The following is a 14,814-nucleotide window of genomic DNA, read 5'->3' as shown; positions in this document are numbered from 1 at the left end:
ATTCAGTGATGCTGAATCTCTCCATCAGCAAATCCTTTCCCCAGGACCAAAATCCAGGCCTCATATAAAGTTCCAAAGCAAACTCTTCCTACATCTCTTGGCAGCTAGTTTCTATAGCAACAACTTCAGGTTCCCTGTCATCACTCAGCGTATTTATTACTCACCTTATAAATCAGACCTTTAGAGGCAAGTATTAACTCCAAAATCTCAAGAAGCTGCCAACAAATAGGAATTCAGAGATCAAACACTCAGTGGGAGCAAATCCCCCTATAAGCACTCTGTTTCTTGATAGATACCATCCCTACTTTGCTCTCTTTCAAAGAATGCAGTTAGCTAACAGAGAGCAAAATGCAGGACATCATACACAGGCTACAGACATACCAAGAAGAGATTCATTGTCTTGATACCTCTAAGGACTGTTACTGTGCCCCTCGTGCACAGTCACTAAGCTAAGCACACGCTCTTCAGACTACAGTGATTTCCAGTCTAACGAGCTGGTATGGGGACTCACCCAAAAATGAAATGATGAAGACAGTCACTGAAGTCCTGGGGACAACATTGCTGAGTTCCTCATCAGGACTCAAGAAAAAGGAGTGCAAGATAGTCTCTAGGAAAATCTAATCTGACCTTCACAAGGAAATTATGTTGGCTTGGACTTTAATCAGTATCTTAGAAATTGCATGCAAATTGACTAACCACTAAATTCATAGTTAGTGTAAGTTATGAAACTCTGTCTTCACCTTGTAAGCTGAGAAACAACAAAAAGATGATTTACAAGCTGGACAGTCAGTATATCAGGATATATAGAGAGTAAATAAGAGAGAGCTTTGGTTTTGTGTATATGTGAGCTTAAGGTGTGGTGCTATGTGGGTGTCTGCCCATGTGCCGAAAAAGGGCTTTTATCTTTTCATGGTAAGAATCTTAAATAGCAGTAAGTCTCAGTCCTCAAGCTCAGGGACAGTATGGTGCCAGGTGCCAGATGAGATTAGGAAGAAATTGCTTACAGTAGCATTGTGATGAACTGATTTATTCTCCTGTAGTGTCTATGCAATATACACCACACAAATTATTGGTCTATATTGTCAGTTCCAAACTTCCAACATGATATCTTATATAGTCCTTTAAACTGTTTGGGACACAGATCAGTCTGACCACAGTGACACATACCCATCACTGTGGTCACTGATAAAGCAAAGACAAAGAAAAGAACTGAATAAAAATATGTTATCGTTGCGTGGTGACTAGATTCAGACAATGGCAACGCCTTAAATAAACTGTCCATATGGAGTATTTTAGGTCGGATTCCAGAGCATTTCTGTGTGCCAATCTTATAAAAGGAGACCAAAAAAAAAGCCTGGAATACATAGTTATTCACCATGATCAAACTCATTTAAAATGCATCTCATAATTAAGGATTTTAAAAGAAAAAGAGATAGATTTTGTCCAATGAATTATTAAAGCATAATGGGGTCCCCTAGGTCCCAATTAGGAAACTGATTAAAAAATGTTTGAGTTTAAAAAGCTGCAGGTAGGGAGTTCTGCTCTCAGCTGCCTTGAATTAGCATATTGATGGCACCACAGCTCTGGCTGGAAGGAATAGCAGAGACCCAACACACGTTTTGCCAGGCCAACGTGCTGCCTCGATCCAAGGAAAGAATAGTTACACAGCCTGGCCAGACAAGCAACAACAGACAGAAGTTACAGTACGGAAATGTGCTGGGCAAAGTATTTGCTGATACTGGGGGATTGTGATTGGAACAACACGGAAAAGAGCAAATGCTAAAACAAGACAAAACCCAGGAGGTTTCTGGCTTGGATGTGGCAGGACGTTAATCTATGGCCTTGATCTGAAACAGAGCTGTGGCCTCAGTTCCAGCATATGGCACGGTTCTGGCAGAAACACGGGAAGTTGTATTAGAATGGCCCTTGAAATCTGGGTTAATTTCTGTCCTCTTGAAAATTTAGGACTACTGGTCACAGCTGATTTCAAACTGGAGCCCACAACAAGGTGGTTTTGGCTGGATATTACTTTAATTTTCTGCTCAGAGGTCTTAAACATTAAGCTGATGCTGGTATAGTGCTTAACCCCACTTTCATCCTGGAAGTTATCAGATCTCTCAGGCACTTATTGCACCCTACAAGCCTTTGTCATTGCTGTGGACCCCGTCAATGGGAGCAGTGGGAATTTCCCACCGCACCTGCCCAGCCTACCTTTCTACCTGCCTCCTCCCAATCTAACACAGCCTCCCTCAGCCAGAAGCAAGGGGGACATCTGTAAGGCACCTTTGTAGTAACTATTCAGGAAATTGCTTAAATAAGGTGCTCACTCAGGAGATGCTGTATGAAGTCCAGTCTCGGTGAGATTAGGGAAAGCACCAGAAAGGATGGTTCTGATGGGCTGTGAGGAGAGCACAGAATTGATAAACTGGTGTAACTTATGGAAACTTGCACACTGATGACTATTACATGAGAAGAAGGTGAAAGTGACTCGTAATTTGGTGGATATGGGTTATTTTTGTGTCATGAATATCACTTTTCCTTCAAGCAGATCATTTGGCAGGCAACATTGGAGGGTTTGCACATCGTCAAGAATTACTCTGCTGGATAAGGTTTAAGCAATCACACAACTGTGCCGAGATCTCTGATGATAGAGTTGAAAGGAAAATAATTGGGTTTTATGGTTTTTTTAGTATCTTGCTCCATTGCTAATAAAAAAAATAGCACTGAATTACCACCTTGGCATTTTGTTTATCGTGGATAACCATGCAGTCTTTAGGCTCATGATGGCAGCCCACTGCAGAAACACGTGCCCAAAACAGGAGGGCATCTTCCTTGTTTTTCAGCTCAAGGACTCCCTGGTCTCTGTAGCTACTCAAGTTATAACAGCTCACTCTCACCTGTATGGTTTTCTTGAAACTAGATTTTTTTCAGTTTTTGAAATGGCTCTTCTCCCAAAAAGGATGCATGAAGAAAAAGAATGAAAATGCAAACAAAGACAAGAAAGTCGTGGTCACAGCTCCCACAGCACCTGTAACTCAGCTCTCCTCACCACACACAGTACATTGTAAGATTGAATTTGCTGCTAAACTTACGCCTTGACTGCACCGCATGCGCAGTACATTTTGGTCGTTTTCACTAATCAGCTTGTTATAGTCTGTTATATTCTAGGGGGCAGTTTTACATCTGCTTATCAAACTCTGTTAGTCTGCTGGCCCCATTCTGAAGGTCATAGGTGCTGGACTAGACTCTTATGGAAAAGAGGATTTTGATGGTGCAAGGTTGGAAGAATGGCCTAATGCTTCCCATCTGCACAGCCCTGTATGGACCTGTGCCAGGGAATGGCTGTGGGAGAGAGGACGCATGCTCAGGAAAGAAGACGTAATAAGTCATTCAGCTCTGAACACATCGAGCTCACACTGTGCAGTAGGTATTGCTGTTTTGGTGTCATAGAAACAGCAGTCTGATATTTCTCAGTCTCATTAATCCCAATCCTCAGTGAAGGTTTTAGAACAACCTTCTCAGAAACTCCTTTAGTTCCTCCTCTGAGGACCTAACCAACACCACAGCTAAGTCAGTACTTAGTACTGACCAGTACTACCTGCTGCTTCTTTTGAGAAATGTTCTCCTAATTTCCTGGAGCAGGGTATACCTCTGCCTAGAACACCATTGTGTCTTTGTGAAACGCTTAGCTAAGCCTGTACGTGGGCTGAAACAAAGCTGTTTTCTGGAGAATGATGATTAGGAAACCCTACGTTGGCAGATGCATACTCAACAGTATTCAGACACTACCTAAAGCTAGTGCACACCAACACTTTCTTTGGAAATGCCACCTAAAAATGTCAAGCAATACCAACAGCTTAAATCCAGACTCCAAAAGACTCTGTGTGTGTGAGCTGCCCTTTGTGCACGTAAGAGAAATGAGTGCACAAGTTCTTCTTTCACATCCTGTCCTCCAAGGGCACTCAAAGACCTCATGCCTTGTATCTTTGAGTGTAAGATGAAAAAAAAAAAAGACGTAGTGTTGCCTGCTATGCTGAAGACAGCAAAAGCAACACGAGACACTTCACACAGCAGTGAATGTTCAAGAAGAGCTTCTGTGAAGAAAAACAATTCTTTGTGGAAATCTCTGGAGTGTTGCTCAATTCTAAAATTGGATATATATTCTGATGAAGGCACACACAAACAAAACAGTCATCCTGGTCAGACAAAAGGTTAGTCTAACTAAATATTACATCTCTGGGGATACTGTAAATGCATAGGGAAAAGTATAAAACTAGGGCAAGCACATAGCAATACTTTCCTAAATACTCTCTCATGCTCCAAATATTTGTAGCTTTAAAACTGTGGCTTTAAAATATGCAGTCCTTCCCTCAAGAGGAACTGAGGTCATGAAAGGAGAATCAAAAGAAAGCACTTGCTAAGAGTGGATGCACATATTGCCACAGCAACATCACTTGAGCTCTTGAATCCATGCACAGGGGAGTTGCTGTTTCGAGGCAGGAGGAGAAGACGTGCTCTCATGCTAACCTCGTAGAGACCCTTGTGGTTAGATAGGCCAACAGCAGCTCTTGACTACTTCCTTTAGACCTATGAAGTCACCTACATTCATAAACTTTTTCTTTTATAGATCAACCATTAGGGTTAGGCAAAGAATAATTTTCTTCTCAAATGCTATGTATTCACCTATATCTTTTTATTTTTAACAAAATGCATTCATGTCTTAAGTGCATTTAGCTTTGTTGCAGTGAAAACTAACATTCTGCTGACTTCTTAAAACTCTGCATTTGTGACGCAAATCAAGCAGTCATCTTCTCAAAAAAAATAGTAAAAATATATATATTTGGGGAACAGGAAACAAAATTATTTGACGGTCTGCTGTCAGTTCTTTTGATGTTCATAAACTGCAAGAATCCAGTTACAGTAAGGGGTTTCTGTGAAGTTTATTATAAGGAAAGCAGAGGAATACATACAGTGACATAATTAAATAAGCACACAGATCAATACCCATTTATTTTAGCAACTTTGTCTAAGATCCAAAAGGGAAAATAAATACAGGTCAATGGGGAAGTAGAAGAAATCAGAGAGATTGTTCAACCAGCTCTTTACAACTGCTTAAATACAGTTCTAGAAAAAAATCCTGGGGATGAAAAGCTGACATTTTCCTATGTTACATCACTCAAATTTATATTTCATTTATCCTAAATGGATTGGAATATCTGGAGTGCAGCATGGCATATATATAGTGGCCACTGGATTATCAAACAATTAGGACTCTGGTTAGTGATATTTCTAGAACCTGGAACGAGGGGTTGCACAAATCTTATATACTCTGACTCTGCTTTTCTAGCAGTAAAGAGAGCTAGTACCAAGTCCTATTATTACTAATTTATCATCCTAAAGCTGCTAGTGCTTCTAAAATCAGATGAGAGGGCACAGAGAAATCCACGTGCCGAAGCATTGCTGCGATATGAACTCAAAGGGAGAACGCCCCACATCCTGCTGAACTCCCGTGCTAATCCAGCTGGCACCCTACGGACAGCCTGCAGACCTAACAGAAAGAGAAATTAGTGTGCATGTCCTCTCCCTGTTGCTCCATTCAAGGTAAAACGTTTGAGATTTTTGGAAGCTGAAGAACTACATTAACAGACAGTATTTCCCTGGGCTGATTTCTAAACAGTCTTAAGGGGAGCCCTATGGGGCCCTATGAAATGCGCCGAGGAGAACTCCAGAAAAGGCAATCGCTCTACCTGAGAGAGGACACAGAGGAAGAATATGCAAAAGCTTTGGGTATCTACCTTGTGTGAGGCAGAGTGGGGCCACTAAAGCCCTTTCCTGGAGACAGTGTATGTGTATCGATTTACTATTGCAGTTTATTTCCTTTGCATAAGCAGTGTTTATCTTGCAAGACTACACAGGGGAGGAGCAAACAACTGTGGCCACAGACCTGTAATTTAACTGGGTTTCTTAAGACTATGGCCAGAGAAGCAAGTCAGGCAATTAATGGGATTCAGCTAGACAGCCCTGGTCTCTTTATCTCAGTGCAGACATGCCCCCAGTACATGGAAATACAGAAAGAGAAGCCAGAGAATCAGCATGTCCCTGTCCTGTATGTTTCTCCCTCACAACCTGTCTTTTACCAAATCTATTACACACCATGTCATACATTACTATCTAGAAAACTATAAACTTTTACGACTGGGGAGCAGGAACTGCATATTGGTTCTGTGTTTCCATCTAACACAATGGAGTAATTAGTACTCTACAACAGTCTATTTGTTTCTCAGGCCACTGCTTCAAGCTGATCTAACTTCATTTTTGCCAGCCAGTTCTCTTGCCCTCTGTAGTCTGCTTAAGATGCATGTTTATTCTGAGCCAAATCACCTGATATGGGAAGAATATGGTCCCTGCCCAGATGCAATGAATTGGCTGCTACTGTCAAGTTATTCAAAATTTTGCAATGGCAGCACTGCTCCTAGCAGCTTGTTTTATTAGTTCCCAATTTATATTAATTCCATATGCTGCAGTGTATTAATACCTCTCTTCCCTCTTGCCTTTAGAAATAAAAAATGTGATTTATCAGCAGCCTCTTTATACTGCCAGCATATAATTGCACATGGGTTAATTGTTAAAGTTCTGAGGGAGCTATACTAAGGGATCAATCCTTTTATTGCTGTGGTAATGAGCTTCTAATGGTTGGATGGTTAGACCTCCTGGCCTTCCAGGGAGGCAAGCTTTAGCCATCCCCTTTCTGTCTGCCCATTAATCATTGGTCTCCCATAACAGTATATCAAGGGCAACAGAACTGCACTATGGAAAATAGGGAGCAAAAAATGAGACTCCCTGCATCTCATTATCTCTACCAATATATAAATATAATAACAGTGCAGACAATTTCCTTACACAGTTTGAAAAGAAGCCCTGGATGGCTCATTGCCATGGTAAAGACACGTCAAGCTTGCCTTCTCTAGGTCACTGATTCACATCCTGGCCAGAATAATAGTGACCTACAGTCATTACCAACTGATGGTGTGCTTTAAAGCCTCACAGTCTGGGGGAATCAGCCTGGCATTGCTGAGAGTTGTAACGCTCAGAGTTGGTCACTGGAGAGCAATAGCAGGTTCCTTCTGCAGGTCAGAGAGCAAACCTGCCAATTCAACTGCACTCCCAAGCCTGGAAAAAAAAATGAATTAAATTTGGTGCTGAAAGGAATGTTTTCTGTGTGAAAAAAAATGTCAAGAAAAGAAGGGAGGAGCCGAGGCTGGTCTGTGAAGGTAACGTGGCTTAATGTCTGTTACCTGTGTTACCTGGGATAGAACAGGGATGGGACTGTTTTCCCATATGGTCTGTCAGTCCTACTTTACCAAAACGGTGACCTGAGAGATCAGCTGCAGATACCTGTTTTGGACTTCATTTAGTATTATTAGTAAGATTTAGGGTTACCTAAAATGTTCTACCACACCTATTACGCCTCCTGCTGAAGGGAGGGCATAAATTGCTACAAACATGGTTCCTCATCAGGGTATAAAGTAATTTATGTTTGGCACGGAGGAAGCCATCTATGCAGGCTGATCCTCAGCCCCAAGCCATCTGAGGAGCCATCTTCTCTCCCTGCTATAAGCCAATGACTCGTGGAGAAAACAGACCCCAACCTGAGGCATATGACTCAAGTGACTTGCCATGTTTGGTGAAAACATCATCTTTTACAAGACCAGTAGTCCTTTTTCCTGGAGATTTTAGACCTCATTTTCATGACAGTTCTTTTTCTCAGTTCCCACCAGTAGAGCAGAGTGAGAGGTTTCACATACTGCCAAGCGATTGATTTGTGGAGTCAGTAAAATGGAGAGTTATCGAGTGAGCTACTTTCTCAAGCCTCTGGGTAGGGCAGGAAATAAAGCAGATGGACACACACTACTGACAAACCAACAACCGTGCTGCACAGTTGCACTCTGCGTCCCAAGGAAAGCATACTCCAGCCAGGATGTTACCTAGCAATTAAACGAGCTTGCTTCCTCACTGAGCCATCACCTATGAGGTGAGGATTCTGCAATTCAGCTCCTTTTCAGGCAAATTAATTATTTTCCATTTGAAGGAACCTACACACCATCTTGCAGGGAATAGCAGCACTGGATTAGTGGGAGGTTACACACGAGTCTTTTATGTTCTGTCATAAAAAACACAGGCAGGCTAAATAACACTAGGCTTACTGCACATAAAGTAAATGATACCATCACATTTTGTATCACAGATTATTTTTACCAAAGTACAAAGATTCAGATGATAGTAACTGATGACTGCAGTGTCTTTGAGGACCTGGTGTTGAGGGAAGGAAGCAGCAATTTGGCTGTTCAATAGGTAGAAGCGACATCTCATTTCCTGGCAGTTACCTCATGATCTAACATGCAACCCACGTAGATGTCCTTCAGAGAGGAGGACCCAAAAAAGATTTTTACCGCCTACTTTTTCAAAATGAATTCTCATCAGTGAAAGCAAAGGCTGTTCTAAATACTGCTGAGCAGGAAAAATCAAAAAAAAACAAACCCACAGTGATTGCAAAAATCAAATGATTCCTTATTTTAAAGAGCTACTTTTAAAGAAGCTAAAACTGCAGTTAAATTTCCAGTTCAAATTGACTTCTTAGTGCCACCTCCACACATTTGGCCTTGCACCTGACATGCTTCCCCCAGCCTCCTCACCACCCCCCAAATTCTAAATAATTCCAAACAGACAAATAATTAACACAGGAGAAGGCAGATCACACTTGTCACAACTTTTTTGAGCACTGCATCCTGTATATCCCTCACTGCCAATGGAGTCTTAGACAGCTATTCCCATCCCAGTCTCTGGGATTCTTCCTCAGACAGGGAGGGAATGCAAAGAGACCCTCCACCTGGAGCCACTGAAGAAATGTAAAGACAAGGTGTCATCAGGACAGTCAGTGATGGCACTGCAGTCCAGTCTGCTGGCTTCAGTGGCTCGACTTTGGGGGCAAAAGTACAAGAGTAACCCTTAACATCCTAAGAAGATACAGGAACTTTGTGATCTGACTTTCCAGGAAATTATACATTTACTTCTTGTTTCTGCATCCAGAGTTTAAATTTCTGTGGTAACGGACAAAACATTTTCCTTTAATTTTGGTGTGCAGAGAAAAGTAAACGATACAGAAAGAAAATCAGAAAAATGTGGTATTTCATTTCGCTTTCATTTGCTTACGTGGGAGCAGCAATGGCAAACACTTCTGCCAGTGTTACTGCTTTGAACAGTAGACTACTGCTTTTAGTGCTAATACGCTGTTTACCCATTGCAGCAATCTCCTGGCTTTCCTGACAAATGGCCACAGTGCCTACAGCAGACTCTGGACTCATTGCTCTTGTAACGAAGAGTCAGTTTATCCAGGCAATATATGGCCTGTCTGCCAGTGCACGGTTAGTCTGGGATGTCTGGAGCATGTGAGACCGAGTACACAGACGAGAGTTTCTACACACACACTGCTTCCCCCAGTGGAAATACACACAGAGCTGAGGACACAGATTCCGAAGAATATATCTTTGACTCCTCCAGAGATTAATTGTTGGGGCTCTTATGCTTTCCTTTGCACTTCTGGAATAACCCACACTCATGATCACCTCAACACTGAACCACCTGTACCCTAGGGATTTTTAAATAGACACCCAGACATTCAGGGACTACACTGAGAGGAGCACAGGGTTGAATTCTCAGTAATTTTTCTTATTATACGGTCACAAACAGAAAAACATGAATATTTGTTTAAACAGAAATGTAAGACTTTGTCACTGTGGTAGACAAGATTAATAAACAATTTTTTTGCTTTAATCTTTTGATACCCTTTATCATTCAAATTAGAAGAAGAACTGGTAAAATGCAAAACTTTTCTTTTTATGATTTGAATGATCAGTAGTGAGAAAAATCTTTTTGCAAGTGCAAATCAATGTAACGTTTTAAGATAAATACAGACTGAAACATCTGAAAGATTACTTCATAAAAAGATTCTTCTGTTCTTATTTATGTGCTTTCTTAATCTGCATACAGTTGAGCTCTTGTGTTCCCATCGTCTGTGGCAGGACAGGCATAGATTCCACCACCCTCCACCACCCTCTGTAATGGGACACGCACTGCTAGTGAACCACTCTGCTAACCATACTTTGGAAATGGACACAAAGGTAACCTAGTCAAAATTATCCATGACCCAATTCTGTCACGTATTCTACCCTTGTCCTTTGCTCCAATGCAAAAAGCACATAAAATGCAAACTACACCAGATAGGAACCGATGCACAACATTTTGCATTATTATTGCTGGCAGCGGTATAACAGAGAATTGTGCTCTAATTTTCTAATTCGGTGGCACTTTATGGCCAGTTTGCCCAAATTTAAGCAACTACGGGAAAGGCAGCCACCAATCAAAGCCCTGTCATCTAGAGGGCACTCTGTCTTTGGCTGTCAGCCATACAAATGCATAGGATCTGCTCGAACATCTCTTTAAGGAGCCTGAGCGATAGCCCATTAAGGAACCCAGGTGCTGCGCCTGAGATGGCAAGAAGAGGGATGTAAACCCCTGCCAGCCCTGAGCTATGGAGAGCAGAGCCAGTCTAAAGGCAATGAAGTGCACTGTCAGCGGAAGCTGAGAGTTGAATAAACAAGTCGTGTTCCATCAGACTTTGCTTCTTAAGCCTGTTACTTATTGTCTAGTGAATTGGAAGTCATCAGGATTAACAAGCTTTCCGAGTCAGGCCACGGGAACAGCTGGACACCAAGTGTAAAATGCTGCCGTTTAGAAAGCAACATCTAAGCCCTTATTGGATCTAGTAAATTAAAAGACTCTCACTCGCCTTCACAGCACTCACTACCCGTCACGTTAGGACAGCCATCCCCCCCCCCATTTTCAAATAGGCAGAGGTGTCTCTTAAAACAATTAGCAATTAATACAGTTGGCATGCAGTGGAAGCACAAGAAAAATTAGTGTTATCAATCATCTTTCAATATCCACTGCAATATCGAATAGAAATCTCATCTCCGTATTATGATGCAGCTCAGAAAATGAACTAGTATTGCTATTAACTGAGATAAAACCCAGTCTACAGGATTTCAACCTTACTTGAAATTCAGTTTATTAAACGCATCTCCCATTAAGCCAGTTTCATTATATAAACAACATCGTGCAATAAAAATACCTCAAGATTAAACTTACCATTTAAGTGATTTAGTTGTAAGTCACAAGCAAAATGGTCTCGCATATCTCTTCCAAGCACAGATTAAAATACCGTTCCACAACTTGGCATGATTTGCACTCTCTACTTGAGAGGAGTCTGCTCCTCATATATTAGGGATACACTTCAAACTAGGACTAAGCATCCTCACATGGAAGATGCTCTGTGTTAGCGTCAACTCTTCTTTTACATATAGGCACAGGTCTGTTGAAGCTGCACCCACTGAAGAGGAGAACCTGGTGCAGGTAGTACAGATCTCACATAAGAGGGGAGTTCCAGGTCAGAAAGAAGATGTACTCACAATATTTGGAGCTGATGCATGTGGAAGCATTGTTTGCTCTCTTTTCTAATACAAGAACAAGGAGAAATCAGAGGAAAATAGCGGGCTGCAGGTACAAAAGAAACAGTAGGAGATTTCTCCTCACATTGTTAAGCTGTTGAACTCACTGTCACAGGGCATGGCAGCTGCTACGTGTTTACAAGGACTCAGAAGGCAATTGGACTAAATCCCAGAATAAAAATCCATCATGATTTAATAAGTACAAAGATACTACCTCCAGCTGATGAAGTCCTTGAGCCATATATCATTGGATGCTGTAACAGTGCACCGGGGAGTTATTACTACAGGCTTAACCCAGTTCTTACAGTCATCCCTGGGCACCCACAGCTGGCCAGCACAGGCATTTTATGTTCTTATCCAAGTACCAAAGGGATATACACCCTATAAAAACTTGGGTAAATAGGATGAAAAAAAAATAACCACAGAAATTACTGTTGGAGAGGAATAAGGAAAATTACCAGAGCCTGGTGCTGAGAACCGATGCCTTTTGGGATTATGTACATGTAATAAGCCCAATTCTCTCCGAATCTTAAGAGTCCTTTAATTTTCAGGAGCATCAAATTCACTTGCTTATCCTAGAATATTAATTTTAAAACATGGGTCAAATAAGTACTAACTATTTCACTGTTCTAGAGAGGAGGAGTAGAAATATTGTCACTGGCAACGGAAGAAAGGATTGTCCACGTGTAGTATTTCTTTGTCCATGAGAAGGCTGAATGGACCTGTGGTTTCCTTGCACTCAGAATCACTCATTTTTCATCTGTGTGGTCCAGTGCCAAGATAATGTTATTACTGAGAGCAACAGCAACCAAGTTGCTTAAAGGACTTATACCCATTTGAGGATTTTTACTGTTTCCAAGGGTGGAGAAACAACTCCATCCAAATTAAAAAGGCAGGCACAGGGTCAGCTCAATAGGCAAATGAGTTTTCATACACAGTTAATTGTTGTATCAAGGTTTCAAGAAGATGATGCATTACAAAATCTCATAAAACAACGTGTTGCCTTTGTGTGTGATCTTCAGGTATCATCTAACCCTAGGTGAAAAGTATTCTGGCTGGACAATCTACCAAAATATGAAGTAAGAAGTTATAGGGAAAAAAACCTAACCAACTAAGTGAAGCGATGAGAAATAGGTAGACATTTTCGACAGGCAGGCGTCAAGAATGCAGGCAACGTATCAAGGGAGCATGAGTGGAAAACATAAAAGCTCAACGTAAAGGATCCCATACTGCATCATGAGATCTAATGTGTCTGTGAACTAATGCCACAAGACGGCATCTCTCCTGGCAGTGATGTGCCCAGGCTCATGCGATGACAACCGCAGAGTCACTGTATTGACCTCCTACCTCGCAGGAAGTGTCTGGATTTAGGGGAATGGAGGAATCAGACATATACATCTTGCTAGAACAAGATGATAATAAACAGGCTAATATAACAGAGAGACACTTACAGGGAAATGGGATTTTAATACTTGTCTCTCTGTTTAGCTAGAGGGAATAAAATATGCAAATGAACGTCAGGACCTTAAGACATTACTAATGTCCTTCCCGTGAGCAGAATATTTAATTGCATGCATGCTCCTCTGAACACTTACTCTTTCCAAAGGGGAATGCAGGCCATTTTGGAGTGAGGAAGTTGGGACTAAGAGCTTCAGACAGATTTCATTTTTAATCTTAGATGTACGCAGCCACTCTCTAGCCTTGAACACGTGGTCTCTGCTTGCTTCAGTGCTCTTCACATTAGGAAAGAACAACACGCACACACACGCACAAAGAAAGATAAGTGTAAAGGGGAAGATCATTTGCGAAGCTGGAGTGCTTCACTGAAAAGAGAAGAAACAACCCTGTGACTGCATGTAAAAGGAGAAGGGGTCAGGCTGAACATAGCAAGAGGCTACCAAACTGCTTATGCTAATATTTTGCTATAATTTTCCCCCAGTTGTTTCTAAATTACTGAAAGAAAATCAAATTTTAATAGCCAGGGTAAGTCTGCTAGAATATCACAATATTTAGTGAGCCTAGAGGCAGAAGAAAGGAATCAGCAGTAGTTGATTTGCATTTTGCATATAATTTTTTCATAAAAAGGAGAAAAATACCCATATGTATAATTTGTTCAGCCAATGAATGCCAAGGGCTTTGTGTCCTTTTGCTGTCATCAGATATGACACTGCAGACTACCACTCTCAGTTCTCAACCCCAGCTGGGGCATTTTTACTCAGTAACAGAATGGGAGACAAAACTGTTTGCTGCAACCTCTAAATTCCACTGCTAAATTAATTTTATTCTTTGTCACAGTCACATCCCCATCTCACGTAGCAAAGTCACCCACTGTCACTTACGGATTAACGTATTTATTGGTATATAATGTGTAGGTGCTTATCTGCAGCACTGAGTCCAGGATTTGGGGCATTATACCAACACTGATCACGAACTGAACTTCTGGTTCTCTCCTGCTCTTGGGCTTTATGCATATTTCTACCCCCCTCTCATCAGGCTATAGGTTGACGCAGCACTGTATTGCTTCCTTTGGAAAAAGATCAGGGCATCAGGTCAGAGTTCAGCCACAGGCAGGGCACTAAGACAGAAATTAAAGCAATGGATGCCAGAAGGCAGGAAATGGTAAAGTGCACTGAGCTCTGAAACATCTTGACAAAATGCCATATTGTGGTGGCAAAGCAATTACAGAGTTCACAGTCTTCCCTACTGAGAGAAATGGGTCGGTTTTCATTTCTCCAACCTACTGTTTCAGGCTTTCTGCAGAATCAAACGGGATTAAATTGATTTCCACTTTGCTCACTTGCAGATGTACAATTAGTAAATAATAGAAATGTAACTGCATTAAGAAAATCTGATGCTAAAGTATGGATGTGTGACCAAAAGTAAATTCTGTGGCTAGAGAATACAGGATCATTACGATAAATTAATTCACTCTTTAAGCAACCCTGTGACAGGTCCTGCTTTTTCAGATGGGAAACTGGATCACAGAGTGCTTAGAGAACAAAGTTCCACCTTTTTCCCTATGAGGCCTCCACTTTTCTTTTTAAAACTTTCAGTCCTGTTTTGCCCTCTCTAATAGCAGAGCCCGTGCCGTAACCCTTCAGGGCAGTACATGCCAGGCTCAGGTCTGCTTCCAGTCACGGACTCTTTTAAAGATAAACAGATAGAGCTTAGCAGGTCAGCAGAGTAGGCTGGCGAGGAGTAGAAGGCACTGTTATCCATGTCAAAGAGCAACTTCAAACCATTCGTAGCT

At 41.5% G+C, this 14,814-nt stretch overlaps 1 long non-coding RNA gene across 3 annotated transcripts in view; it reads right to left on the bottom strand.

The window, feature by feature from the left end:
• LOC141742650 (uncharacterized) overlaps positions 1 to 14,814 on the bottom strand; it is a 275,873-nt gene that overhangs the window by 152,363 nt on the left and 108,696 nt on the right. Inside the window, exon 1 of one of the 3 annotated variants that reach the window (XR_012586797.1) lies at positions 11,206 to 11,453. The exons of 1 other annotated variant lie outside the window; for it this stretch is intronic. This is a non-coding gene — a long non-coding RNA (uncharacterized LOC141742650). Of the gene's footprint in view, positions 1 to 11,205; positions 11,454 to 14,814 lie in introns of those variants that run through there. One more of the 3 variants, XR_012586798.1, reaches the window with a different exon arrangement.

The sequence above is a fragment of the Larus michahellis genome, chromosome 4 (assembly GCF_964199755.1).
Source record: "Larus michahellis chromosome 4, bLarMic1.1, whole genome shotgun sequence".
Lineage (NCBI taxonomy): Eukaryota > Metazoa > Chordata > Aves > Charadriiformes > Laridae > Larus > Larus michahellis.
This window is presented reverse-complemented; position numbering and strand designations above follow the sequence as displayed.